This window comes from Pteronotus mesoamericanus, unplaced genomic scaffold (assembly GCF_021234165.1).
Source record: "Pteronotus mesoamericanus isolate MK-2021 breed Mesoamerican mustached bat unplaced genomic scaffold, CSHL_Meso_final contig_1018, whole genome shotgun sequence".
NCBI classification, from domain to species: Eukaryota; Metazoa; Chordata; class Mammalia; order Chiroptera; family Mormoopidae; genus Pteronotus; species Pteronotus mesoamericanus.
The window spans coordinates 4240439-4265510 of record NW_026555002.1 but is presented as its reverse complement, the minus strand read 5'-3'; the positions used below and the strand labels follow the sequence as shown (position 1 = coordinate 4265510).

Here is a 25072-nt window from a genome sequence, read left to right as displayed (position 1 = left end):
GGTGCCGGTGGAGTGGAGGGGCACACACCGAGGGAAACGAGGGCAGATGCACAGGCAGGCGCGGAGCGGGCTGGCAGGGCTTCGGTGCGGACCCGAGTCCCAGAGCTGCACGGCGCCGGCTGGGTGCGCTCTGAGTCCGCGGCTCCGCTCGCGCCTTTATAATCCAACCTGCCGCTGATGTCATCCCCCCGCCCACCCGGCAGCCCGGGCCAATGGCACGCGCGCCGAGGGCTGGGAGGGGGCCGCGGGGGCTCCCCCTCTCCCCCCACCCTCATCTCACCCCCCAGAGATCCCGCGGCTCGGCAGGCTCTCTCCCCGACCGCACTTAGAGCTGCAAAGAGGCGCGCAAAAGGGAACTCTATTTGCATCAAGCGCGCGCCCTGGCGTGCCAAGCATGCCAAGCGTCGGTGCTCCAGCTGCCCCGCACACTCGCTTGGCCCTCAACACACACCCTCTCCCTGGAAGGGATCAGCTTCCTTCTTTGCAGGTGCAAAGACAAGCTCAGAGGAATTAAGTCACTTGCCCGAAGTCACACAGCCAGAAAGTTGGCACAGCTCGAAATCTACGCAGATCTGACTTGTTGCCAAACTCTCCCCCGGGCACCTGACAGGCTCAGGCCTGGCGCTGCCGCTCCACTTTTCACCCCCCTTGCCGGGAGTTCAGGTCGCGCCGCCGCCTTTGGGATGGGGCGACAGAGAACGGGGTCGGAGGTCTGGGCGCTGGGACAGCGGGGCCGCAGGGGGGAGCGCAAGTCCTACACAGGAATGTGCAAGCTTTTCGCCCGACGGCGTGTTTGAGAGCGAAGGGCGAACGAGGCGGACTGCGAGAGCAGGCCTGAGATTCGGGCGCCTCTGCGTGTGTGCGGCGGCATCGTGTGGCCGCCACACTCAGCCCGGTTCCACCATACTGAGCATCTCCGGGTCTGACCCGGCGGTGGCTTGCGGCTGCACCGACGGGGGCGGGGGGCGCGCCTGAGCCGGACTGCACCCACGCGAGGATCCACAGGGTGGGGCTGTCCGCTCCGGGGTCCGGTGTACCTGTATTAACTGCAGAGGGGTCTTCAGCTGGCCCTGAGCCCAGCATGACTGCGGGGAGCAGTGGCAGGCGGTGGCCTTCGTATTTTCCCCACAGAGCAGTCCCCATTGTAGCTGTGGGACACAGCCCGCTGCCCACGACTCCTTCTTCTTGGGCAGGGCGTTTCATCTCTCTGGCTCCGAAGAGTCCCTTCGGGATGAGCCGTGGACGCTCGGGGCCTAGCATCCCAAGAACTGAGTGAGATGCAGGAAACTATGCCTGCGCTGCTGCCCAGCAGAACTGGGCGGGAGAGGGGAACCCGGGAAGAGGGAGGAAGCTCCAGGTGGGCGTCCGAAGCCCCTCTCCCCTTTCCCGACTGGACAAAGAAGAATGTAGCCAAGCTGGAATTTCTCTGAGACTTGCTTTATTTACACCAGCTTAAGGAGCCAGGCGGACTTACTCTAGAGCCAGGCCCTGGGCTAGCTTCCAGGGGGCAACAGCTAGGGCACAGTGGCGTTTTCCATTCGCTAAGCCGGCCTCACCGGGTGCAGTCGCGGAAATGAGCTTTTTCCCAGAGAAGAAGCTGTACCAGGGGCCGGAGGGCAGAAGGAGTTGAGAGGGATGAAAGAATCAGGAACTAGGAGGTGGCCCTGCAGTGGAGCCTGGACTCGAAGCTGGGAGGCAAAGGCTTCCGGCATCCCACCCGGGTGCAGTGAATCAGAAACTGCCCGCCAACCAGCCATGCCCTAATGCCCTTCGTTTAAGAGATAACCTACACCGCCCAGGCTGGGGTGGCTCAGTGGACTGAGCACAGCCTGGAAACGGTTTATTCCCAGTCAGGGCACAAGCCTGGGGTGCGGGCCAGGTCCCCAGTAGGGGGTGCTCAAGAGGCAACCACACACTGATGTTTCTCTTCCTCTTTTTCTCCCTTCCCTTCTCTAAAAATAAATAATATGTAAAATCTTAAAAAGAAAAGGAAGGAGAAAAGAGAGAGAGAAAGAAAAAAAGAAAGATAGAAAAAGAAAGAGAAAGAGAAAGAGAAAGAAAGAAAGAAACTACACCTGAGAACTGAGTTTGGGTAGAAGAATCTCCTGCTTTTGGAGAGGACCCAGGCTTGAACAGAACACCCTATGTGAGTTCTAGTGAGTTGACTCACTACCTCCATGCAGCCCCCATAGATTGCCTCTTCAAGGTAACATTCATAGAGTGGCACCACTCTTTCATTTGAGGAGAAAAGAAGAAGAGCAAGAAGGGGGAAGAGGAAAATATCTCCTGGTGGGTGATAAAAATCCCCTCTCCTCTTTGCCTACTGGACAAAAAGGAATGTAAGCAAAATGGAGCTTCTCTGGGATTCGCTTTATTCATTCCACCTATGTCGGGCAGACTGACTCTAGAGCCAGTCTGGGGCAACAGCTACATCCTTCGAAACCCCTTATTAAGGACAGGTTGGAAGCTTCCAGAGCTCCATAGTCACCTCCTCTGTCTGCGCGTCTGTAGGCTGGCTCTTCCTGTGTTCTGTGTTTCTTGGATGTACTTGGTGGCAGCAGGTAACTGTCTCGGTCTCCCTGACTTTGAGCTTCAAGGCTAAGTTAGAATGAACTGTAGAGCAAGGCCTCCCTGGGGCAGGCTGTGCAGCGGCTCCCGCCGAGCTGGGGTCTGAGCGGTGGGGCGGGTGGAGGTTCTAGGCCTGGGCTGGAGGGACACTCAGGGAGGTGGTCAGCGCATGACAGTTTTTGCTACTGAAGATTTCACCCCCCTCCCCCCTTGGTTTCATGGCACAGGAAGCTGCAGCGGAGACTCTGTGTCCCTCCCGGGCCTAGATAGGGCCCTTAGGTCCCTTCCTGCTTTTCCCTCATGAGGTCCACTTCTTCTGCTCTGGCCCCAGGAGCCAGGCCTGGGAAGGTTGGACCCACCACCAAGCCGCTGCATATGACCTGCTCATGGCACTTGCGTGAGTGCTCACTGTGAAAAGCCCCCCAGATGGCAAAGGAGACAGAAAAGTCCTGGCAATTCTGTAGGGAACCTCATGCCGTCATTTGTCACTTTCCACCCACTGCTTCCCCAAGTATCCACTGAGCATCCCTGCAGCCTGCAAAGGTGCATTGGGCTGGGAGGAGCCTGCAGGAATCACACGCTGGCTCTGCAGGCTGCAATGCGCACGGCAGGGAGGAGGGCTGGACTAGAGGGTGGGCTCCCTGGAGAAGGAAAAGCCTGGACTGAGGGGGGGGGGAAGGAGCCGGGCAGGCGGAGAGAAGGGCGGTCTAGATGGAAAACAGCAACTTCCCTTTGGCCTAAGGGGGAACATGCTCAGGTTTAGAGAGGGACAATACAAGAAAATCAAGGGAGAGGCTGCCCTGCTAAAGGCGACCTGGTGAGATGGAAGTGGGAGGGCAGTGATGTTGCAGAGCCCAGCGTGCCCAGGCCTGGTGGCGTTCAGGTAGGGGTGCCCAGAGGAGGCAAGCCTGTGGGGGAAGGTCCTGGAGGCAGGACATGTGATAAAGTGGGGGAGGGGTTTGCCTTCCAAAAGTAGGAGCCTACTGAGCTCTCAGACGTGGGGAGGGCAAGCAAGCCTGGGGGCATAAAAGAGGAGGCTGAGGGAGCGGGGTCAGCTGTGGGCAACGCAGAGAGGAAGCAGGGAGAGGGAAAGTCGGGGCAGGCTGAAGCGTGCCAAGCCTTGGGCGTCAGGGAATTGCATGCCTGGGACCCTCCTGGACTCCTGAAAGGTGGGCACGTGGAGAGGAAAGATCTCATTCTTGTCAGTCTCTCTTCCCTTTCTCCCCTCTTCCACGAGGGGCAAGGCAAGACTCTTGCGCCTACCACGGACGGGCCCTTTCTTGGGACAATCGATGTCCAGTTGCTTAGCAGGACCCTATGGGAGATGAGAGGGGACCTTGATGAGGATACCTGTGGTGACAAAGGTGTAGGGAAGGGCTTCTTGGAGCCTGGGGAAGGGATGGCTAGGACAGGATTGCCCAACCGCGCTCCCCTGGAGGTGGGAACCAGCGCCCCGGGGAACAGCGCCCCCTCCTGGCCCTGGGGCCCGACAGAAGGGCTCTCAGGCACACTGAGGAGGGGAAGATTGCTCAGAGGCCCATCTGTTTTCTCTGCAATTATTTCATCCCAGGGGCCCCCTTCCAGCTGCATAACTTCCCAGAGAGGACACTGAACAGGCGGTGAGCAGATCTCACGGAGGCCGGGCAGGGAAATTGCAGCAGGACCCTGGCCAAGTCCCATCACTGCACGGGGCCTTCGGTTTCACCACCTATAATTGGGGAGAAGCAGAGTGAATCAGGAGGCCGGATGCGAGCTGCCGACCCTGCGTGAAGGCAGGACAGCGCAGCTGTGGCAGAAGGGGAATCTGAATATCGCTGCACAAACACGCACGCTCCCAGACGGCGAGGGCACCCTGTACCCTCGAGACTCCACGGGACTGTCTGGTGGTGGGGACCCACGGAAGGCACAGAGGCCGAGGCCTGGCCAGGCTTCCTTGAGTGCGGGACCTCCTCCAGGAGTTCTGCACCTACGGGGCCTGGCTGTAGGAGCGGAGCTGGAGGCCAAGGAAGCGTCATCCATCCTTCCTGGGCCAGAAATTCCAGGAAAGCTTAACCTCATCGTGACATGAGGTCTTTGTCTGACCCCGGGACACCCCCACCTGATGAGCCAGCTGCTCTCCTTTTCCTTTCCCAGGGGCCCTGCCAGCACCTGCTGCAGATGGCCTCCAACACTGCCGTCCTACGCAGCCCGTGACGTCAGAGTGTGTCCCTCCTTTTCTTCCCCTCCCTTTTCAAATAAAAGATAGAGAGATAGATAAGCTCCACAGATAACCTCAACGGACAGGCTCAGTTCCTTGGGGGAGGGGGAAAACAACTGCTCACCACGGGGCTGTCGGCAGGCAAGCGAGGCCATAGAAGCTGAGGTCTGAACTCTGAGAAAGAGCGAGGTGGCAAGGGAGGGCCCCCCCTCCCGCCCAGCCCCCACAGAGGACGGAGCAGCATCCCGACCTCTGCGTGGAGCATGCACCAGATGTTTGCAGAAGGAACAGATCTGCTGCCAGGCCCTGGGCCTGGGGACCTGGCTTGCCTTGGCTGGGCCCAGGAGCTTTCCACATAGGGAGCCGCGCCTTGCTGCTCTGGGGGGTCCCTGCACTGAGCCCACCTTCTTGGTGGGCACCTGGAGGAGGGTGTCTGCTGTCTGGTCTGGGAGACTGTGTTACAGATTTTTTGGTCTCCAAGGCTTCTCCCTGTGGATAAAAGGGGCCCGGAGGGATTGAGGACGGGCCTGCCAGGGTCCAGGGCCACCAGGCAGCCGGAGGAGCCACACCTCTGGGTTTTGCAAGCCAGAGGCCCCTCTGTGGACTTCTGCCCCAGGAGTGTGTGGTCACCAACTAAGTGAGAAGTCAATTTCTAAGAGGAGAAAGACCAGAAAACATTAGCAAGAGAGAGACAACCAGATGCTAATGAGGGTTACAGAATGTATTTTTTGCAATGTGGGTTACACAGGAATTGGAAAATACTTTTAAGCCCAAAGCCAAAAAAAAAAAAAAAAAAAACCAACAAAAAACCAGAAAAAAGAACCAAACAGCCCATAGATTGAAAACCATGCTTGTGCCTGTGTGAATTTTTTCTGGGCCCAGTGCACAGCATTGTGAAAAAACCCCTTTCTCCTGGTTTGCCTGGGAAGGTCCTGTGTCCCAGTGCCAGCTGGGCAAGGAGATGAAGGGTCCTACCTCCCAAATGATGGCCTGTTTTGCCTTGTGGGCAAAATAATTTAAGGGAGGAGGTCTCAGCTCAGAGTTCAGGACGGTTCGGCACTTCTGGTCACGCAGCCGATTGGGAACCTGGGCTCCACGGAGGTGGCGAGGTGGGAAGGTAGTAACTGTGTGGAATGAACACACGTCAGTGGGTTTTGTTTTTTTTTGTTTTTTGCTTCCCGGCCTCTCAGCCCACTGGAGGGGCTGAAATGCTAAATGCTTGCTTGTCTTGCCACCCCTGCATGATCCCCTGGGCAGCCCGTGGCCTCAGTGCCAGGTCACTGGTTGACCTCTCCCACGTGTCCTTCCTGAATAACCAGTCTGCCAGAGCCCAGCTGCCCCCAGGCCGCCCCTGAGGTGAGGGTGAGGACATCCGGCCTTTTTCCTGCATCTTCAGTGATGGCTGGAAGGGCAATGGGGACCACATGGAGAGAAGCACAAGAGGAGGGGCCAGTGGGTCCCCCATGGAAACAGCGAAGCACATCATCAGGACAACATTCGATGATTGGGTCCAGGTTGACCGTGTTGGCCGTGTTGTCTTGAAAAATCATGTTTTAAATTATTTTATGGGATGATTAAAAATATCATGCTGATGCTATAGAGTCAGACAGTTCCTGACCCTCGCTCACAGCCTGGTGGGGGAGAGTTAACTTTGGTGAAATGAATGCAACATATGCTCATACATATTACTAAATTGAGCAAATATTTCTAACTTCAGCACCTTCTTACCCCACTGAATCCAAATGTGTTTCTCAAGCAGAACAGGCTTCACGGAGCTGGGAGAAATACAGCGTGATGAGTGATGCGTTATGAGACAATCCAGAAAGCTGGGTGGTGGCTGAGCCCAGGAGCGGGGCTGCGTGGGGGGAGTCTGCGGGCTGGGCTGGGGGCGGGGCGCCTGGCTCAGGGAGCGGTGCCCAGACCGAGGGGCCCAGGCAGCACGGTCCTGCCTCTTCCTTCCACTCTGAGGGATCTTGGGCTCAGAGGGATTAAGCGGCACCCTCTGGACATCCTGGCCTCACACCTCCAGGTGCTAGGCTCGCTTGTGCCGCGGTCTTGCCACCTTCTCGTTGTCCCTCTGGGTGTTTGTCCGGTACGGACCGCAGATGGCTACGGGGCAGCAGGGCAGTGGTCGGGGTCCGGGCTTTTGGTCAGGACTGCTCACCAAGAACTTCCTGCGAGGCGAGGCTCAGGAAAAGATCCGTGGCCCTCGGGACAGTTTCTGAGCCTTGCCGACGCAGGAGAGCCTCCAGAACAGCTGGTTTCTGGCAGGTGGGCCTGGCCAGGACCTGAAGTGACGTGGGGTGGCCTGCACATCTTTTGATGTGAGCACTGAGGCTCTTCCTGGGCCTGTTGATTCTCACGGGCTTCTCCACTCATTCAGCAGAGACAGCTGGGGGTCCCAGCCTCGGAGTCCCACAGCCCGCTGAGCATGTCACAGTCACAGCCCGAATACCATGGGGGCCTCCTTCTGTCCCTCTGTCAGTTTCTTGCAGGGAGCTCCTGTGTCTGTCTCAGGAGTCCCAGCTTCCTGCATACTGCCTGCCATACAGCAGGTGCTTAATAAATGAGCAGGGACCGAAGTCCTGCACTTCCCTAGGCCTCAGGATACAGCAGAGACAGGTACAGCTTCTGCCCTGACAGAAGGAGGGTGCTGGCTAGGTGACCAGCCGCTCCATTCTGCAGATGGGGCCGTAGAGACCCCGAGCGGCCACCCGATCTGCCCTCAGGCACACACTGGGCTCGGCAGGCTGCTCGGCCTGACGGGTGAGCTGGCTGAACTCCAGCGAGTCATGGAGATTGGGCCAGGGAGAAGCGCCCCTGCTTCGGGCGAGAACATCTGCTGAGAGGAACAGCTGTCTCCGCCCTGCACTGAGCGGCTCCCGTGGGAATGTGGTCTGTGGCTTGGCAGAGAAAAAACGCAGCTCCTTCGACACCCGTGGCCATTTGCGGGGTGGGGGTGTTCAGTGTTCTGGGGCCTTCGTCATATCTGTCAGCGGCCATTTCTCTGGGCCTGCACTGTCCCCTCTTCCATACTTTAATTTCTGGGAGGTTTGGAGAGGGCAGGACCGGGTTGGTTGGGAACACAGTGGCCGTAGGTTTGGGGAGATGGAGTGTTCTGGAGTCAGGAATCCAGCCTCTCGAGTGACCAGCATGAATTCGGTGGCCTGGGGCCAGAGCTGGTGGGGACAGGGCTCTGAAAGGGTAAGAGTGGTGAGGGGTGGGGGTAGGAGGTGGGGGCGGGCACGTTCTCTCCAATCGCCCTGGAGAGAAAGGCCACTGGGACTCACCTTGGACTCCCGGCAGCGGGGGCTTGGCACACAGTGAGATGGAATGGAATGAATGAACCAGCTCAGATCCGCCAGAGAACATCCCCCCCCACCCCCGCTGCCCCTCACACCCGCCCGGGGGTGGGGGTGGGGGGAGAAGAGGCGGTCCCTGGGCTGGGCAGAGCCTCCGTTTCTGCCTTGGGGACCCTCAGAGCGTTCTGACTCTGAGGAGCCCTTGGCCAGCTGTGTCCCGTGGGAGGAGCCCCTGCCGGCCCTGCCAGCTGCCGCCCTCCATGCACCTGCTCTCACGTGCTTGGAGACCCCCAGCCGACCCCCAGGAATAGAGCCCTGAGACGACCTGGGCAACGCTGAACTTACTTGGCTGGAGAGATGAAATGCTAAATTGATGTGAGAGAGAGAGGAAGGGGGACAGACCGAGGCTTAAGAGAGAGAGAGAGAGAGAGAGAGAGAGGGAGGAGCATTGATTGGTCACCTCACACACACACACCCTGACCAGGACTGAACCCGAAGCCCAGGTATGTGCCCTGGTGGGGATCGAACCCCCCCAACCTTTTGGAGTGTGAGACGACACTCCAACCAACTGAGCCACACTGTCCGGGACCTTTTTTTTCTTTTGTATAGAATATTTACCTAATGTTAAGTGCAAAAAAAAGCAAGAAATGTCAAACTAACAGCAAAATATACAAGCAGCTCCATCAATATAACACAACCTGCCATTTACTTGCTTAGGATTTCAGACCCAACCTCCCAGCACGATTTGTGTCTAGTCGGAATCTAAGTGCACGTAGTATCTCATGATCAACTTTTTCTCATTATGTTATTTTGTATAATCTTTTCCACGGATCTATGTAGGCTGCAATGTAATGGTTCACAGTCAGGACTTGGGTTGTACTTGGGATTGTGTGCTGACAAATGACACAGGTAAAGACGTCTCGGCACAAATTGGGCCTTTCTCTTTTCTCTCCCTGCCTCCCTCTCTGCAGCCGGAGGGATGCTGGAGAAGAGGTTTGCTGCTGTGAGCGCCCCGCGGCTGGAGCTCTTTACCAGCTCAGGCTGTGCTTCTTTTCCAGCTACTCTGCCGACGCTGCGCCCTGATCCGCGTTTGCCGGACCCCTTTGGAGTGGCCTTAAGTTGTCTCCCTCTCATTTCTAAGGACTTTCTTAAATATTTTTTTATCCGTTTGTTCGATATGTGGACATTATTTTTCATACTTACCATGAAGTATTCTTTCACACCACTGCTTTTCTGTTTAGATACAGATGTTAACACATTTTTAAAATGTATTATATTCTCACAGCCTCCTGGACTTTTCTTTAATCCCCTGCTTGGACAGTTACTTGACTCTGATCTTTGTCCCCAGGGCTGTCTGTTCTCAGCGGCGCCCCCCTGCATCTGTGGCCAACCTAGGCATGTCCACGACAGAGGCTAAGAGTACAGACCCCGGAGAGGGTTCGAGTCTTATGAATTGGGGTTTTTGTTTGTTTGTTTGTTTTTGTTTTTAACCTACATCGTAGACAGGAAACTGAGCTCAAAGATGTTAAGAGTTTGAGTAAGCCCCTCAGGTGGGACCGAAACTCCAAGACCTGTCTGTCCTGACGCCGGTGTCCCAGCAGATGGAATGAGCATACACTTTTCTGTTGTGGGTTTCTTTCTTCTTCTTTTTGTTTAATGGCGTGTGTTTACCTGTGTGTATTTAACTTTCGCTTGTCTGGAATGTTCTGTGGTAAATGGCATGAGTGAGGACTCGCTTGTCACATGCCATTATCATCTATTTCCCATATGAATGTAGTGGTGACTTTTCTTCATTTGATTTTTGTTTGATTTGCTATATATTAAACTCAAATGACTGTATTCACATCTGCTCTGCCGTAAAGTGCTGACAACGGCCACACGTGTCCTATAGATTGGCAAGTAGGTATTTTCCTGGTTTTGCCTTAAATAAAAATTTTCCTGAACAGTTGTTTTTCCACATAAATGTTTTTATTACTTTATAAACTTTTATGAAATGAAATTTATTTTCTTATGGATTTATAATTTTATTGCATTGTGGTCAGAGAATAGAACTCATAATATTTCCGGGATTTGAACTTTACTGAGATTTTCTTTGTACCTGAATATGTTATTTTTATAACTATTTCCTGGGCACTTCAGATAGGGCTCTTCTTTGCAGTTCCCCAAATCTATGTATAGGTCTATGTCATCATTTTCCATGGCATCTCTTGTATGGAGATCTCATAATTTAGTCACTTCCCTATTGATGGGCGTGTAGGCTGTTCCCACACTTGTACTGTTACAAACGCAACAGCGTGACCGCGGATGAGTTTAGACCTTGCAGTCTACTGGGGTTATCAGGCGGGGGCCAGAGGCTCAGACCCCATCTGGGGATGTAGGGGAGGGCCTGCTCCCGCAGTGACAGGGACAGACATTTTTGCTGTCAGTGGTGCGACCAGGGAGGGCAGTGGGAGAACAGCGTCATTTTGGAGCTGCTGGCCAGCTGGGCCTGCCGCTGCCATCAGAAGAGGCCGGACCCGAGCTCTGGAGGGCCCGGCCTGCCCGTGGCCGCGTGAGAGCCCGCGCTTCCCCTGCGTGACCCTGAGGGGGCTTGGCCCGCAGTGGCCGTTAGGTTGCTGTCCAGTCTCCAGCACATTCGAGGAGTGGGCGGAGGGGCTCGCGGGGACCCGAAGGGGAATCCCAGCCTGCGGTCGCCCTGAGAAACGCCAGTTTCTTCACCCAGGCTGGGGGATGGCGTCCTCCCAGCCCGGAGCTCGCTCCCACCCCGGAGAGCCCCCGCGCGCTGGCACCGCGGCCGCGCCTGGAGGGGTTGGTCGGGTGTGACCTGGAAAAGCTGCTCTGCCTCCGGGTGCCGGTGCTCTTCCCGGACACCCGGGTAACCTGGCATTGGGTGCGGCATGGCTTCTTCCTTCCCCTCCCACCTAAGGGAGGGGAATGGGTGGGAGCGTCTGGTTTCAAAGTGGCAGCAGAGGTGGCGGAGCAGGCACTGGCTCCGGAGGAACTGTGTGTCCGAGTCTCTGCTGGAGCATCACTTCTGGGGGACCTGGAGAAGCACCGTGGCCTGCAGAGCTAGAGAGCGGGGTCCCCTGGGCCACCGCGGGCCCGGTGAGAGTGGAGGCTTGGTCCCCGGGGGACTGAGTTTCCACTTCCCCAGCAGCAGCTGAGAGGCATCGGAGCGGGGGGTGGGGGTGGGGGGCCGGGCAGGCAGCGTGGGAACCTTTCCAAGCACTGCAGGAAGGCCTCCTGTGACAGGAAAGCCTGCAGCCGCAACCTGGCCGGCCTTCCTGCTGGCCAGGCCAGGGGGTCCCAGCGTTGGGATAACTTGGGCCTCAGTGTAAGCATGACCTTATCTGTATGCGGAGAGGGCGACATTTATGACTTACCTATTACATTGGTTTCGTTATTATGAAAAAATAATTCATGTTTCACAGAGAAAGAACTAGGAACGGATTCATGAGGTTGATAAACTAACCTCTGTAACATTGAAATTGAATAAACACCCAAGGGACTGATGGCCCTTTGAAAATGCACCTTACCTGGATGAAAGCTGTGAGTTTAACGAATTATGAGAAACTTCCTTTGTCCCTGTGGAAAAGAGAGCTTCCCTCCACATTTTTATTATAAGTCAATGCCTTGGACATGTTTATATCTCTGGAAAGGATAAACTCACCTGAAAGGTGGAACCAGTTATTCAACAAAGAACCAACTCCTTCAAATTTGTTGAAATTGGTTTAATAATTCCTTTCAAATCCCGCACTGAAGTCAGCATGAAAATACAATAAATTTAGTGGGTAATTATTTTAAGGATCAGTAAAATACAGTGGACTGAGGATTGTAATATGCAAACTTAAATACAGGAGGCATTTTTCACCTGTTTGAAACAAAATAAGGTTTTTAAAAGAGCTTTTGAGATAAAATTCTACGCCCTGCAATCACCAATTTAAAATGTAGACTGCAATGGCTTTTAGTGTATTCAGAGCTGTGCTACCATCACTATAATCCGTTTTAGAACATTTTCATCACCCTGAAAAGAAACCCTACACCCCTTAACCACCAACCCCCAACCCTTCCATGCCCCCCAGGCCTAGGCAACTACCAATCTATTTTCTGTGTCTCCAGATTTGCCAGATGCTTTTAATAAACAGAGCAGACACACTTGATACACTTTTGTCAACCTCCCAAGTGACAGAAATTTTATTAATGAGTACAAACTCTGGAACTAGACTTCCAAATCCCGGTTTTGCCATTCCTAGTTATGTGGCCTTGGACTAGTGACTCAACCTTGATACGCCTCAATGTCCTTATCTATGAAATGTGTGACCTTAGGTATCTAACTTCTTAACAAAATGGTTTTCAGAGTCAGCCACGTTGTACCGTATATCTGTACTTCATTTATTTTCATGGCTAAGTAATATTCCACTGTATGGATATACCACATTTGGTTTATCCAGTCATCAGTTGTTGGACATTTGGGTTGTTTCCACTTCTTGGCTGTCATGGATAATGCTGGTATGAATACACATGTACAGATTTTTCTGTCAACATGTTTTCATTTTCGTGAGTATATACCTAGGAGAGCAATTACTGGGTCATATGGTAACTCTATGTTTAATTTGTACCTGCCAATTTACATGTAGGTTAAACATGTCTAAGCATTCTATTTTCTGTACATGTAGTATCAGCAAACCTTTAAGATTGTGCAAGTGTAAACTTATTCCAGTCCCATAAAACTCTTGTAAATTACATATAGTAAAATCTAAATGAGAGATTTTACTATGTATACTTTCATGATGCTCTTTGATCATCACCGTTCACACAGTGAAAATAGCCCTACGGATCCTACCCCATTCTCCATTGTGAACCCTGTTAACGCAGAAACCAGCGAAGAGTAAAGTGTGGCTATTTTAAAAAGAATGCTTATATAGAACAGGTGTTGTTCCAAGTGTTTACTAGACACTAATCATTAACATATTTAATCCGAGGAGCTATTTTTACCTCATTTCACAGATAAGGACATTGAGACATTAGCAAGGTTGAGTACCTTGTCGAAGGTCACATGGCTGAGAATGGCAGAACCGGGATTCAGATCCAGGGAGTCTGGTTCCAGAGTTGGACTCATTAATAAAATCTCTGTCTCATCCATTTGGGAGGTAGACAAAGTGCACCACATGTGTTTGCTCTGAGTATTGAAACCACCTGGCTAACCAAACTCTCTCAGAAAGCCGGGACAAGCCAACTTCCGAGGGTCATACAAAATTGCCCGAATTCACACAATGGGTCCCCAAAGGCCCCAGTGAGTTTCTCTTCCAAGACAGAGGAGGCTTTAGAGCAAGAGGGAGACAGCTTCTGACTCCTCCTTGTCTTTTGTGTGTCGCCAGGGTTGGCCCGCCTGCTGCTGTGGGCTGCCCGATAGCCTCTAACGGCGGACCTCAGACATTCAGATCGAAGTGTTCAATTTACTGACCATCTGTTAGTGGGAGGTGAGAGAAAATATGTGCCCCTCGAGGTATGCCTGGAAGAATTTCAAGAAAGCCTCATAGCCAAACAGTTCCTAACAGAATTTGAAAGTAGCTTGACCTCCTTAGCCTTCACAAAGCTGTAATCTCAGCAGCTCATTCCAAAGGCAGTTGGTAGCAAGGACAGCGTGGAAATGGAGGAGGGAGGGAGAAATGTGTGTTTTGGGGAAGGACAAGGGGAGCAGGGATGAGAGGAGGATGTCACTGAGGATGGTGGGAAGCAGGGGTGCCTACACATCAGAAAGTCGGGGTGCTCCCCGCAAGATAGAAATTGGAGGGAAATCAGCATCCATCAAAGCACCGCCTCACCCAGGTTTGGTCTCTCCATCATCCTTCAGCACCATCAGGCTGTGCTTGGAATATTGTGCAAATAACTCGTGGTTAAGATGAGTCTATCTGCATTTGGGAAAATGTCTGAGAAGCAAGAAATCTTCCAATTCTTCAGTGACTCTAACAGAATATTATGGAAATATTTATGTATTTTTAATTTTTGCACACTCTACTTTTAAAAATTTATATATTTGCCCTGGCTGGGTGGCTTGGTCGGTGCATTGTCCCATATACCAAAAAGGTTGTGGGTTTGATTCCTGGTCAGGGCACAGACCTAGGTTGCAAATTTGATCCCACATTTACGGAGGCAACCAATCAATGTTTTTCTTTCACATCAATTTGTCTTTCTTTTCCTCCTTTCTTCTCTCTCTAAAAATCAATAAACGTATCCTTGGGTGAGGATTAAAAAAATTTATATATTTGATTTTTCTGGAATTTCTTTGGGTTTAAAGTGAAGAATACAACAATGTTTTCCCCAAATGGGTCACCAGTTGCCCCAACATCATTTATGGAATTTCGTATCACATTGTTGAGTTTTTCTCCCCCAAATTTAAACTTTAACTTTTCTCATGCTGAATTCTCATTATACTTATGTAAAGTTTTGGACTCTGTTTATTGCTCTGACTGCTTATTTCTGACCATACTGTTTTATTCACTATGGTTTAAAAATGTGTTTTAACACCTAATAGGGTGTATCACTCCCAAGATACTCTCCTTCTTCAGGATTTTCTTGACTCTTCTTAAATATTTATTTTCTGGAAGAACTTTAGAATAATTTATCCAACTTCCCTCAATATCCTGCTATGATTTTAGAGGGTTTTATTGAAAATACACATAAACTTAAGACGATTTGACATCTTTTCAATATTAAGTTTTCCTAGCCAAAGAAAAGGTGTACCTTTCCATTTTCCAAGCTTTAAAGTTTCCTCGTATAGGTCCTGCACATTTTTATGAAGTTATTCCTAGGTTTTTATAGGTTTTGCGGTTATAATAAATGGAATTTTTAAAGTGTGATTTTCTTACTGAGAATTTAAAAAAGTTACTGGTTATTGCTGACATAAATAAAATTACTAATATTTACACATTAATTTTAAACTTTGACTAATAACTAAATATTTTTATTGTATTAATGGTTGTTAATTTTACTCTCTTTTTTTGGCATACAGTCAAATCATGGCAAATAATAATAATATGGCTTCCTGTTTTTCAAGTCTTATTCTTATTGTTGGGTTTAATGAAATAACAATTTAAAGGAAATATAAAAGTGGCCTTGAACAAAAAACTCTTAAAAAAATTCTCAGCTGAGCCCTGACTGGTGTGGCTCAGTGGGTTGGGCATCATCTGCAAACTGAAAAGTTGCTGGTTTGATTCCGGTCAGGGCACATGCCTGGGTTGTGGGCCAGGTCTCTGGCTGGGGGCATGTGAGAGGCAACTGATTGATGTTTCTTTAGCACGTCGATGTTTCTCTCCCTCTCTTTCTCCCTCTCTTCCCCTCTCTCTACATAAATAACATCTTTTTTTTTTTTTTGCAGATTTTTTCTAAAAAAGTCTTAAGGCATATATGTCCTCTTCGATACAAAAATGTGTTATAAATGTTAATAAAAAATGTGTTACTTGCAAAGGATTAGATTGGTTGAAAAAATAGAACAGGAGGTCCAGAGACAGACTAAGGTTATTGAGGCAGGTCTCAACTACCTGAAGAAGACAAATAGATTTGAAATAATAACAGTGCATTGTTAAGAATGCCCATATATGAATCATAAACCATATTAAGAAGGCCTCTGGGAACCAGTGGATGTCTCCTGAGTGTCTGCGCTGGCCACTTCCTGCTCACCCTGCCAGTCTCACTGGTCCCCTGGCCAGGCTATGAAAATGTACCTTTGGGGGTTCCTCACAGCCGGTTCCAAGAGAAAAGCCTTAGACCCTGGGAGGCCATTTTGGGGCTGTGCTAGGCACACAGGCCACGAGCTTTGCAGCTGAGATTCCACTAAGGCCCCTGTTCCTGGTAGAGCTGCTCCCCAAGACGCTGCTAGTGCCGTTGCTCTGACCTTGATGGAGTGTAGCTATACTGTGCCCACCTGGAGAGAAGGGAGGTGGGTGGTCCCGTCCGGCCTGGCTACCTGCATCTTCAGACGTTGGCCGGGGCAGAGAGCCAGCAGGCGGTGTGGGGGTGGTGAGGGGAAATCTCGGCTTCTTCCTGAGGCTGAGTGATTTGAGAACGGACTTGTCATCTCACAGGTGGCAACTCCCTGGTGGCAGGAGGAACCAAAGGGAGGAATGTGGGGAGCGACTAGCTTCCAGGCTGCTGTGCCCTGGACGCACCAGCGCCCTGCCTTGCCTTCCTCCAAGACCTGCTCCACCCCTCGGAAGGTGCTCCTCCCTCGGTTTGCCTACTGTGTTTCGCAGCACAATGGGAACATTATTTAAAAATATAAACATGTGTTTGGATATAGGTATTTCCAGACTGAGAGCTTGCCTTTCTCTGCAGACCGAAGGCACAGCTGGCGAAGATGTTGGCCGGTGTTTTCAGAGTTCAGTGATTATTTTTCAAGAACAAAAAAGATGACACAGGAGTTGGGTGCAGGAGTCCATTGTTTGTCTGAACTCTTTCCCCCATGGCCGAATACTTGCCGTTCATAATATTGCGACAAAACTAAACGGTTTTACCGCATCTGACAAGATAATTCTGCTGAATATGAAGTTTGAGAATTTGGTTGACGATTCTCACCGCGTGAGGCAGCGGGAAGGCCCCAGCTCTGGCCTCCTGGCTCTCTGCGCAGGCCCTGCGCCAGGCCTCCGGGCAGCGCCGGGAGGGGACGCGCAGGAGCCTTGGCTCAGCCGCCAGAGAAATAGCCCCATGCCAAGGGGGGAAGACGAGAAAGGTGAACCAAAGCGCGGACCTAAGTGGGACTGGATTAGAGCTTTTGAGAACTGCAACGTCCGCTTGTTCACAGCGGTGGCTTTAGGCCCCAGGCCTCTTCCAGGTGCCTAGTCTCCGGTTCGCAGAGCGGGAAGCTGAGGCTTGATCAGGTGGTTTGCCTCAGGCCATGGGCTGGCGGTGGTGGAGGTGAGATTCGGAGCCCACGGCGCCTGCCCGCCACCGTTGCACAGGGCAGCCACCGCCGAAACGTGGGCCGGGTGGACCGGTACAGTCTGGGGACCGGGAGGGAGGGAAGTGCTAACAGAGCGGGGACCTGGGTGCTGCAGACAGGGATTGGGGACATCTCAGTAGCTGCCCTTCGGTACCTTTTGAATTTTGCACTGAACGAGCGTATTATTTCTAAAACAAATACATAAAATAACAAGGACTATCATCTCCTAAGCAGAATAGAATAAAAGGCCATTTTTGAAGGATTGGAAATTGGCTTGGCTTCAGTTTTCATTTTTTTCCCAAATAAATATTCGAAGCCCGGCATGACTCCCTGGGTGCTGTTACATCCTTGTACATTAAAAATAACGAGGCAAAATGAACAGGAAATTGTTTACAGCAAGAGTGACAGAAAATGGTTAACATTACACACTTTAATAAGAGACTTTACAAATTAGTTTAATGGAAGGCCTTAACAGAGTATTCCTAAAGTCATGAAAAAGCAATACACTCAGGAGATAATATATTTATAGCATTGAAGAGATGTCAAAATATTTGAAATATGGATTGGATACATATCAATTGTCATAAAAATGTTTATACCCTTTGATTGTGGTAGAATCTCAAGTTAGTATAGTTTGTCTAAGGAAATTATCCAAAAGGAGCTTAACCAAATATATGAAAATGTTACTACACCATTATTTATAATGCTAAAGTCTTAAATGAAATAACTGTATATTAACTTAATGGAATGTTATAGTCTTTGAAATCAATAAATATAAATAATTTTTTCGAACAAAATAATGCATGTGCAAAGATTTAGTTGCATGGATGTTTATTAAACCTTGTATTATAATAACAAAAGATTGGAAACAACCTATGCACTTAACTGTATCATGCAATTTTGGTCAAATAACTTATGAAAAATTTAAAATATGTAATATGACATATTTACTTAAATTAATGCTATAGAATTATATATTGACATGTTAATGTGGACATTTTTAAGTTTTTGAAGTGGAAAAGTTACAAAACAATGTTAAAGTATATTCCATTGAAGGACTCACACTTTCAATTTAAAACTTGCTGCTATAAGATACCGCTCTATAGATGAGATACTACTCCATTAGAATGGCTATAATAAGAAAATGCAAAATAACATCATCAAGGTTGTAGAGAAATTGGAACCCCATAGATTGCTGGTGGGAATGTAAAGTGGTGTAGTTACCATATGACTTAACCCATATGACCCAGCAATTCCACTCCTATGTATATATATAACTTAAACAAAAGAATTGAAAACATATATTCATGCAAAAAGATGTACTTGAATGTTTATAGCAACATCATTCATAGTAGCCACAAAGTGGAAACAATCCAAGTGACCATCAACTGATGAATGGATAAACAAACTGTGGTTGTATATACAATGGAATATTATTTAGCCACAAAAGCAATGAAGTACTGATTCATGCTAAGTGAAAACATCATGCTAAGTAAAGAAGCCAGTCACAAGAGACCACATATTTTCTGATTCCATTTATATGAAATGTCCAGAAGAGGGAAGTCCATAGAGACAGAAAGTAGATGGGTAGTTTCCTTAGGCCAGGAAATGGGGTGAACGTTGATGAATCTGGGGTTTCTTTCTGGTGTGATGAGATGTTCTAAAACTGATTGTACTGATGATTGCCTAACGTTATGATTATACTCTAAAACTACTGAATTGTACATTTTAAAATGATGAATTTTGTTATGCAAATTTTTCTCAATTTAAAAATTTCAAAAAAAAAGTATCTCCAATCAACTACAAATGTATGTGTGTGTGTATCTATCTGTCTATTTCTGGGTGGTGAAATTACACCTAAATTCTTATCTAAGTTCTTGTCAATGAACATTTATCGTTTGTATAAAAAAGAAAAAAGATAAAGGAAAACATGGAAAATACAAAGATACAATTTATAAAAGAAGGGATGTAACATAGTTTTATATTCTGTAACTGCAACATAAATGTATAATACTGAAAATAAAATAAAATGAAAATAATTATGCAAAAGTGGTAAAATTATGTATGATGTAAATTTTTTGAAAACTTTTTTGTCTTGTCATCATTATATTTACAAGTAGGTGGGAAATGACCATATTTACCTCACAATATGAATTTGCTTTTTGTTTATATGATATTGGAAGTGTTAATGACGTTATCAAGTCTAGGTGCCTTTTTCTAAAAATGTACTCATTCACTCTACAAATCTTCATTGAATGTTTTCCCTGTTCCTTCCTCTTCCTTTGTTATTCTTTCCTGGTTCTTGAGATTTCTTTTCTTTCTTGTGTTAATTTTATTCGAAATTGTTCATTGTGTTTAATGTTTTAAACTAGGGGTTTAACTTTGAATGGTATTTTCTAATGATTGAAACTTTTTTCTGTTTATGTCGTCTTTTGAATTTTGTTTCTCTTGTATTCTTTTGGCTATACTTATGGTTTGCAAATATTAATTAGTTAATTTTTATCTTACTTTTGCATGTTAAACAGATATTTATTTTCTAATTTATTTATTTCATATTTATTATTTTTCTCTTTTAAATTTGTTATTTACATCTTTTTGAACTTTAGGTGTAGATTTAATTGATTTTTTTTATTACCATAGACATGAAAGATGCAAAAGATCCTCTAATACAGTTAAAAAATTTTTTTAAACATTATTTATTTTTCCCATCACGACTTGTCCCCCAGACCCTCTTCCACGGCCACCTACCCACTGCCCCGCCCACAATCACTGCACTGTCCAATACAGTTTCAGCTGTGACCTTGTATCTTTTTCTGTTTGTCTTTAAAACGATGTCCCCCTTTTTGGTGTTGCCCTTTCAACTCACTGTTCCATCACAGACCCTTCCATTCTTGCCTGGTCATGTGTGTATAGTGGCATATTGGCATTCTCTCCAACATTATTGAATGGATGTCCGAGACGGTGTGTGTGTACAATTTTTGTGTATTTGTTGTGAATATCTTTATCTTGAAAATCGCAGTTAATTTTTGTGAAAGCTTAATGTACACTTGAGAAGGCTCAGTATTTCCCAATCTTTCCTCTTCGGAGCAATTCCTCCAATCGCCTCCTTTTGTAGAAGAAATGGGAGGTGCAGGGACTGGCCAAGGATCCCTCAGTGAGGCTGGGGCAGAGCCTGTGTTTGGGACCAATCAGTGGAGAATTGTGGAGAGTTTGCTCTGACAGGACCCTTCCCCTGCTGGTGCCTGTCCCGTTGAAAAGCTCCAGCGCAGGCTGTCTTAGGCCGAACTGCTTGTTTAGTGGGCGCTCCCTTTCTCTCCTGTGCACAGCACTGCACTGACCTGCAGTCCTTGGGCTTCCCTTTGGCCTTGCCCGACGAAGGGGTGCTTTGCGAGGATGCCTGCTTCTTATGAAAACAGACCTCCAGTGGGTCCTGGCACAGGAGTCCTGGGCATGCCCAGGTGTGCCAGAGGCCTGGCGTGAACTGAACTCTATTAGTCCAGGTGGGGCCCACTATGCTGGCCTCTATGCAGGCTGGATTTATTTGAGCCAGATTTTTAAATTCTATTTTGCCTTTCTGTAAATGTGCTTTTAATAAGATTCATAGGTGTGGATTTTGTCTTTTTAATCTAGTCTATGAATCTTGTTTTTTTAAATAGGAGAATTTAGTCCATTTACATGTTATTTTGGAATTGTAATTGTGTTACTCTGTGTTTTTCTCGATTAGTAAAATTTGTTTCTTTTTAACTTAATAAAGGATTTCTATTGGATCCTGTTTTTTTTTATTCATTTAAGTGAGGTCAAATGTAACATCTTCTGAACAACCTAAATTCCTTTTACTGTTTTCACTTACCCAAAAAACACTGTGCTCATTTCTTTATATTTGTTCTAACTTAACAATGTTTTTCTTTCTTATAAAAAGATTCAAAATTTTTTTTGTCATTCACTGACTTTCTCTAAGTTCTCCTTAGTCAAATCCTTTTAGCTTTTGTATTCTGAAAAGTTTTCTCTCCAATTAAATACTTTCAAATATGATCACACTTTATGACAACTGTACTTTATATCCTTGCTTTTAAGACTAGGATATGGATACTTGTGGAGACAGACTATATGCTGCACGAGATCATCACCCAGAGCCCCTAAGAAAGGTGTAAAGCTGCATAGCCCTAATTCTACTTGGTGTGGCTGCTTGCCTGGCTCAGCTGATAGGCTCCAGTGGACCCTAACCCACTTCATAGGCTGGCTTGAGCCAATCAGATGTTTTCTCTCTCGAATTCTAGGATGCAGAGACTCAGTCAGCGTCGGGCCCTGGAAAGGGAGAAAGAGGCTCATCCTTCGATGAAATTGTTCCCGACTCCCACCACAACACACACGTGCGTGCGCACACACACATGCACGCACAAACGCACGCCATTCTCCACCATGACTCGGTGAAGGAGTACTGATATCTGAAAAAGATCAGGGTCTGTCAGGAGAGAGAATACAAAGAGCAGTTTGGTGCGCTGCAGTGTTTGCCACCAGAGGAAGGATAAAAGCTGCTCCACCAGTGCCATCATCTACAAGATACTTGATTATTTTACACTCCCAAGAGTGGCTGCTGTTTAGGGTAACTTCTTATTAAATCATAATATTAGCAAAAACATATATTTACTGTGTGCCAGGCACTGTTCTAAATGTTTTACATTTATTAACTCATTTAAATCTCATATCAACTTTATGAGGTGGTACTGTAATCATCCACATCCTAAAGGGGAAGAAAGCAGACACAGAGAGGTTGAGTCACTTGCCCAAGATCACACAGCGAGTAAATGGAAGAGCTGGATTTGAGCCCAGCACTTTGATTCCCCTTGTCTTAAGTGCTGTGTTGGGGTTGCAACATGAGAGATGCCTTTCTAGCTTCACATGAGGCTGGTATCTGGCAGGGTGCCAAGGTATAGGAGAAAAGTACAATCTTGTCCTATAAAGACCTACCGCTGCAGTGAATCCTCCAACACAACAAGGGAATACACATTTAGGGTCTTCTGAGTTTAATGCCATTCCTTCTCTTTTAAAGTGTGATAATTGTTAGATGCCACTTGCAGCTCCTGAGACACATCTGTGATTAAAATGGAAGCTTGAAACCAGAAGAAATATGGGAGATGGGAGACTGGAGAAAGAAAAGATTAAAATAGGAGAGAGAATAGAAAAATGAAGACAAATTTAGATATGTGGGAATAAAAGTTTACAAAGAATAACATTCTAAATGAGAGAATTTTCTAAACTTCACATTTAAAGTAGCACATATGAAATAAAAAAAGAAGAGCAAAGAACTAGAAAAGAATAAAATTAAACCTAAAAAGTTAGGAATAACATGATATAATCCAATAAAATAAAATTAACAATTAAAAACATTTAAAAAGATGAAATTTTAAATGGGAACTGGAAGGTAAAAGAGAAATTAACGTAAAGGCTAAGACCTATGAGGCAAAAAAAAAAAAAAAAAAAAAAGAAAAAAAGGGAATGTCCTAGAAGTATTTCTATTTAAACAGTTAAGATAAAAATAATACTATGAAGGTAGAAGGAAAAGAAAGGTGTAGTTTTTAAAAGTAAGTTTAAAGTGAGACAAGAACAAAAACAGGCTATACTCAGACAGAAACTGCAAGCTGGGAATAGTGGTCTGGGTGGGTCTACTTGCTGAAGTGGAGGAGGCCAAGAAAAATGGATACGATATTTGATGAGAAATGCTTTCTGCTTACCCACAGTACCACCAGCCTGCACAGGTAGAGATGGCCTGGGCACTTGAACTTGAACGTGTCCCACAGTTGGGGGGGGGGGCGTTAAAACCTTGGCCGCAGGCCAGCAAACACACCTTCACTTTTGGTTCCTGGAATATGTTCATTCTGCCTTAGTAGAATGGCCTGTTTAGTAGTTCTTTCATTATCTTTTACTTCCTTCAAGGTGAAATTAGCATGTGAAAGGTAACCAAAATATGTTGTTTGTGGATGAATTTATTCCGTTTTATCTCCTGAAGTTCTTACAGTGTTTGGTCATTACACTGTTTTCATACACACACGCACGCGCACCCGGGGGCTGCCTCTATTATCTCGCTTCATTTCTGAGGTTGTCAACATTTCTTACTAATCCTGAGCTGCTTGGTTATTTGTTCCTTTCACTGTACTTGGTGGCAGTGGAATTGGGTGGGGAGAACAGGTCCATCTACAGGACTTGTTTTTGGACCAGGCTGTTAGAGAAGAGGGTGTGACGAGGAGGGAAAGTAGAGGTATCAAGAACGACTCCTGGGTGTCTGCCTTTCGGACTCGGTGGGTATCAGTATAGGAAAAGGCTAAGTGGTGGTGGAGGTGGTGGTTAGGAATCAGGGCTGGGCTGGAATGGAACTGGAAACCCCTGGGGCAACTACAGCTGTCCGTAACCCTTAAACTGCCTGGAAGACTTGGGCTTCACAACACAGTGCCCCCTGAATGTCAAAATGGCTCTCTGGAGGCAACAGATGGCTCCCCTCAAATCCAGAGGGTGATAACCCTGATCCTCCATTATCATCTTGGGTCTTGGGCAGGCTCCGGTGGCTTCCTTTACTTGGCCCGTCCCAGTACTCAGGATACTGCCTGCCCTCCCCGCAGCCTGGCTTTCGGAGGGCAGGGGCCGCGTCTAGGTTGCCCCCTGTGAATCTCCATTTCCTGCTCTCCACCTAGCCTTGAGCAGGTGTCGTTGAGTAAAGCCCTGTCACAGGAAGAGGCCGGCGTTGCTACACTCAGAGACTAGCAGCGGGACGATACGCCCCAGTGTTAGCGACGTCTGCAGGGTTGAGAGTCGGCCGGCTGCAGGACAGCTGGGGGGATTCAGGAGCAGGGGTGGGAGGGCGCCCGCCGACGTCTGTCCCCGGGGACGGGGAGGAGGACGTCCCAGAGGCCGTCTAGCTAGAGCCACCGGCTTCCGCCAGTCGCCCCCGCGAGGCGAGACCGGAGAAGGTACAGTAGCTCCCCGCCCTGCACTTTCGCTCCTGCTGCGGCGGAACTACCGCAGACCACCGCCTCTGCAGCGCAGGTGCCCCGCGCAGCGCTCTTGGTCCCTTCCGGCCACCGTTGCCTCTGTAGCGCCGCGTCCGTGACCCGGAAGAGCATTCTCCATAGCAACTGCGGGACAGCGGCGGCGCCTCCCCGGAGCTACGGTGAGGCCACCCGCCCCCGTCCCGTCAGCCCCACCTCGACCCTTTCCCAGGACCGACCGGGGTCTGGCCCGCGGAACCTCCGCGGCCCTTCGTGGGGCACCTGTGGCGGCTCTGGGCAAGCGCTCTCCGCCTCTGGCATTTCTCCCAGGTCCTGGCGTCGCCCCAGCCCACCTCACGCCCCCTGCTCCAGGCAGACCCCCGGCCTCCGAGTCCCGGCTCCTCGCCGCCGGCCCTCCCTTGTAGCCCGGTGTGGTGCGCGGGGACGCCGAGCCGGGTGCTGTAGAGAGGCGGCTTGCCGATGCTCGGGTCACCTGTGGACGCGTTCTCGTGGGACTGGCAGGGATGGGGCGCCTCAGGAGCCTAGAGCAGCCACTTAAGTTTATTACCTGATGTTTGCGAACTGCTTCCTCAAGGGATGTGCTTAACCTGTTTTGTTGATCGTGGAGACTCGTTTAATTGAATATTTTGTGCTGATCTTTTCCCGGGGAATTAGCTTTCCAGTCTTTAGTGATGTGCAGTTAGTATTCTGTAGTTAAGGTTTTGTATCTTCCAGTTTTCTGCAGAAGGAGCTCTTCGTGGGACTGAGTAGGTTTAGGAAAAATGTCAAGTGAAATTTGCTACGTTGAAGAAAGGAGGGGCAGGTGTGGTTAATATCTCTCATTTACATTTGAAAACAGATTCAACACAATCTTATGACAATCCCAGCTGTTCCCGCTCTCCCATTCCCTAGAAATCGACAATCTGAAATTTCTATGGAACTTCCAGTAACTGAATGAACACCTCCCTTAACTGAGTTTGAAGGACTGGCAACACTGTTGAATAAAGACTTTATATTTAACCCAATGATGACGGAACCAAAACAGGCATATGAACAATTTTTGGAAATGAAGTTATTTGGGAATAAA

At 48.5% G+C, this 25072-nt stretch overlaps 1 protein-coding gene across 2 annotated transcripts in view; it reads left to right on the top strand.

Annotated features, from left to right (window-relative positions):
• Positions 1–24095: 24095 nt before the first annotated feature.
• DIS3L2 (DIS3 like 3'-5' exoribonuclease 2) overlaps positions 24096–25072 on the top strand; it is a 268095-nt gene continuing 267118 nt past the window's right edge. Inside the window, exon 1 of one of the 2 annotated variants that reach the window (XM_054571544.1) lies at positions 24096–24167. The gene's annotated coding sequence lies outside the window, so the exon portion shown is untranslated. The remainder of the gene's footprint in view (positions 24168–25072) is intronic. The other variant, XM_054571550.1, reaches the window with a different exon arrangement.